Source organism: Buceros rhinoceros, unplaced genomic scaffold (assembly GCF_000710305.1).
Source record: "Buceros rhinoceros silvestris isolate BGI_N320 unplaced genomic scaffold, ASM71030v1 scaffold23186, whole genome shotgun sequence".
NCBI lineage: Eukaryota > Metazoa > Chordata > Aves > Bucerotiformes > Bucerotidae > Buceros > Buceros rhinoceros.
In genome coordinates this window covers 13,236-17,805 of record NW_010418505.1, presented here as the reverse complement: position 1 = coordinate 17,805, position 4,570 = coordinate 13,236, and positions in this window count along the sequence as shown.

Genomic DNA, 4,570 nt, shown 5'->3' with positions numbered 1-4,570 from the left:
GAGACTGCTCAAAGAGATGGGAATGTAAATAAGCTAATTAGCATGGCTTATGCAAAATAGCCGTTACTTTGTTAATGAGATTACAAGTTTGTTCGATAAAGGCAACTGCAGCTTCAATACACATAAACATCCTCCGGCACTTTAATTAGCAACACACGATGAGCAGATAAACTTGATCAGAAAACGGATCCCGTTTAAAAATAATCCAGTTAATGCCCTTCCCTCAAAGCCCAGAAGCAGTTTATGTGGCTTTTCAGCCGGATCAATAACTTGGATCGATTTACCATGTGAAGACACTTCTATTGGAGTAGCAACAAAGTGGAAGATGGGCCAAGTAGGAGAGGGGGAAAAAACCCCACAAAGCAGAAACAGCGATGAGGTCGCGCCTTTGGTACGCCACGTTTCAAAAGGAGTCTTTAAAAATGAGAGAACACACGGAAAACCTGCAAAGATGGGCAAAATCGTTCCTCCCAGAGCTCCAAACCAGACACGAGGCGAGCGTTTGACATCCTGAACAAGCCACGGGAAGGGACGGGTGATTCTCCATCTCCTCATCTTTCCAAACCAAGGCTAAATGCTTTCGGGAAAACGAGCCTTAAACAATCAGTTTATTGGATTCCACAAAGGTCGCGGGAGGAAATTGAATTGTCTGTGATAATAAAGATGTCAAACTACCCGATCCAATAACACTCACCAAACTGAGCTTGAACAGGAGAATAATGGGGTTTGGTGTTCTAGCAGAAGACCCAGGAGAAAGCTGAGATCTAAATGCTTATTTAGCATTTAAATGTAATAAAATAAATGCTCTTTGCAGAAAGCCTTTAGCCTGACAGCCCAGGAGACTTGAAGCCCCTTTTCCATTCAAAACGTGTCTGCTGAGCAGCGGACCTGGCTTTTCTCAGGTTTTTTTTTTTAGGAGAAAGTTTTCCTTTGGAAAGTACAATTGAACCAAAATACGCAACAAGAACTTGCTGCTTAACACACACACAAGAGGATGAGAAGTTAAAGTAATCCCTTCCAACAAGGTAGGCAGGATGTTCACCACTGCTAGTGTTAGCTGGCAGCTTTTGGAAACAGAAGTCATACAGAGTTTGAATGACTTAGTTTGTGCTCGTATTTTATGTAAATAAAACAAACAATACACCTGAAACGAGAGATTTAGTGGCTCTAAAATTAACGTTCCTTAAATTCCATTCACGGGAGATTAAGTTTCTGATTCAAGCAAAAAGGAAAATTTTGAAATGGCCGAATTTCCCATGAGCCAGAAAGCGACTTTTTGGCAGGTCCATCCTGTACCACAGGGCTGGCAGCGCCGGGGGCGTGACGAGCAACCGGTTGCTTCTTCCAACTGGTGAGAAGTCAGTGACGTTTTTGCAAAGCTCGTGAGTCCCTCTGCTTCCCCAAATACACCCAAGCTCCACAGATCACTCAGGACCCCCCGTGCTCCCGCATTACTCACCCGGGACTGGCTCCCGCTTCCCCGTTTTCCTTTGACTGTGGCAGATGTGCCCGTGCAGCAGAGACACGCAGGGCATCGCCACTGCAGAGCGGGGATTGCCACGCTGTCTGCTCCGTGCCCATCAGCTGCCCGGCCACACGATGGGCTGCTGTGGCAAGCAAGGCAGCTTCATCGTCTCCCTATCCGGAACTCTAACATTCACAATAGCCTTATAAAACAAAATCTGAATTAACTTCCTATGTGCAAAAAACAAAATTTAAGGAAATTATTGATTGCAGCTGACAGGTAAAGAACAAGAAAACAGGGAGAAAACAAGCCCACAAAATCCCTCCTTTCCCTGAAAATCCGCACTTCCCATCGGCTCCAGCCTATCCACCTCCACAATTAGTCACACAAATCTTGCACCTCTTTTCCAGATGCCTGGAGAAAACTGCTCTCAAAACGGCTGTTTTCACTTTGAGCTCACGGTCAGTTCCAGATTTCATAGGTTTTAGATGGATAAAGTCCGTATCACGTGTCAAATGCACGTGAAACGAGCCAGGTTTTTTCTCCACGTCGTAACAAGCTGCTGAAGCCACAAACCCACAATGCTTAGCACAACCTGACGACCTCGTTAGGCATCAGATTTGATAAGCCACCGGCTGAACGCTCAGGTGGACCCCCCTGATCTCCAACAGCCTGAAGCACATCTCTGCTGGCCTTCAAGCACGTGGGCGGGTCAAACGGTGAGATTCTGCATTGTCCCCAAGTGAAGTCAACACAGCCTGGTGCAAGACGTCACGTCTGCTGACCACATGGTTTGAGAAACCTGGAGGTGTCGGGAAGGGCTGTAAAATCACCTTTTTAAAGCAGTCAATGTGTCTTGGACTGCCATAGGCTGGTGACCCCACAGGAGAAACCAGACACGCTGAACACATCAAACCCAGTTACTGGAACCTTAAAAAGGTTCTTTAATTCTTTGGCGCATTTGTGCCCCCCAAATCACATATTCTCACCTTTGCTAAAGACGAAGCCGTTGTGAGTTTCACCATCTGCAGCTGCTCTTTGGACAAGATGCTGTTGGTACAGCGTCCGCTCGGTCACTTGCTGCTCGGTACACTGAGCATCCCCTCGGTCACTTGCTGCTTGCCTCGACGGTCTGGACTGAAAGCGCTTCAGAGCAGAGACCACGTGTATGTACAACAGGGTGTCCCCCCCAAGTGAGCATCTGAGACGTGGTAAAACTAATGAGGCATCCAGAACGAGGGTGGTTATTGTCCGGAATGGAGGTACAACCCTGGGAGCCGACAGAACCTGTACTGCTCAGCCTCACACGCTGAGCCCTGCCGGGCCCCGCAGACCCAAAGGTTCCAAAGCTCTGTGTTACCTCAAGGGGCACTTCTGACCTCCGAGGTTGAGTAACTTTGCAAGCGAACTCCGGTCGTACTGGGAATCACAGGGCTACACAAACAAGCCAAAGTCCAGAGCGAGATTACCAGCCCGGGCAAAGGGCAGAGCGGGGATGCAGGGGAGAACACGGAGCGGGCAGGGTAAATAAGCCCCACACTCGGAGACCTGAAGGATCTCGCTCAGCACAGTTGCTGCAGAGTAAAATGAGCATCAGATACCAGTTTTCGGTGTTTGTGAACGAGCTGCCCGGCTACGTTCTCTTTGCTGGGATCTTCATGCCCGTGACTTTACTTCTGCTGCTGCTCATTGTCTACTTCAGGATCAAACTAGCAGAAGGTGAGTCAGGACTCGGGGGCAATGAGTGGACGGGCAGACAAAACTTCTCCTTCAACTTGTTAAGCTTGTACCCTTAACTAGACTGAAAAGAACCACGATCACCATCAATTTTACGTTGTTGAGCTGCATTTTAGACCACTTTCTAGTTGAAAAATGTTACAGGAGTGTGTTTAGTATTGGGATTGAACCCTCACTTTAGACCCCCCGTTTAACAGAGGGGATTTTGCTGGACTGCGCTATAGAAGGGGCAACCAAAATGGAGAAAAGCAACAAGGAAATTCAAGTACAGATCATTTCCCTGCGTGTTTTCTCCGTGCAATTCGTCAGTGAGACAGGTAACCGCAGTCCCACCCCGTAAGCAGGGGGTTACTGGTAAACGTCCGGGGCAGGTAGATTTACCCAGCCCAGGAAAGAACCCCCACCTCGGTGCCAGATCAGGCACCGTGCTTTGTACCTTCGGGAAAGCTGCCTCTATCCTGCAGTCTCCTCCAATCCTGGAAGTCGGGGAGTTTCACACAGCTCTGAAGTGCGAAAGGCCACACGCACCCAGAACCGCAGAATGAATTCACTTTCTATTTTGTGTGACACCTCCAGGCATTTCGACCCGGGGCTTTAACAGAGAGGGAGCGGGTTTGCCGCCAGCTACAGAACTTACCGTCAGGCTGCTAAAACTCGGTTCCTCGGCTGAAGATGTGCTGTCCCACGCTGAGTTAATCAGCCAGGGAAGCCCGTTCCGCGTGCCGAACCAGCTCTGCCTTCGGTTCTGAAGCAGCCTTAGAGCAAGGGCTGGTGGTTTTTCACACACACTAATAAACAACGACCAAACACCACTGCACAGCACCCGTAGCTGTGGGTCTGCGGTGAGTTTAGGTGCATAGCGATTTCCTAAATCTCTGGAGATTAGCAATCGAGGCTTTAAGAGAGGTGGAGGAAGGAGCTGGCAGACAAATTTGCCAAAGGCATGTCGCTTCTGTGCTGCTCTCTCATACCGCAGGGGGATGCTGAGGGGCATCACGTGGCTGCTCAGTGCTTCAGGGAAGGAGATCCTCAGGCTGCAGATCACAGGGGCTCCAGCTGGGAATCTCTCGAGGATGAGAGATTAATTCCTGACTAGCTAAGACTCCGGGAATCGCAGTCCCAGCTCTGCCTCCAAGCCTTTCTTTTGCTTCATCCGAGACTGCCAGAGTGCCGCGTACTGCTCAGGCCCCCAGCCCACCCACCCACATCATCCCCAGCAGCTCGTCCTGCACAGGCGAGCGGAACCAGCTTCGGCTGAAGACCATCAGGCGAGAGGGATGACCGACCCAGACAACCCTGAGAGCAGGCTCCGATAACCACCCGCCCTCCCTCTCTGACAAAACCTCAGAAATTCAGAAACGCTTTAGG